The sequence below is a fragment of the Penaeus monodon genome, chromosome 28 (assembly GCF_015228065.2).
Source record: "Penaeus monodon isolate SGIC_2016 chromosome 28, NSTDA_Pmon_1, whole genome shotgun sequence".
NCBI lineage: Eukaryota > Metazoa > Arthropoda > Malacostraca > Decapoda > Penaeidae > Penaeus > Penaeus monodon.
Window position 1 is genome coordinate 8,829,677 of NC_051413.1, and position 204 is coordinate 8,829,880.

Sequence of the window (204 nt, forward strand, 5' to 3'; positions counted from 1 at the left end):
TAACTAGAACGCCATTAAAGACCAGTAATATATCTTTTTTTTTTCCCTTCCTCTCTCTCATTATTAATCTCAGCCTCATCTCGTGCGTGGAATATGAAATGTTCCTTTTACTCATAAAATACGAAATACCCGCACGACTCCGCTGTGCACGCGAGGATTTGCGATTTTGAATATCCACTTGGCTGTGTTAATGGATTTTTGGGT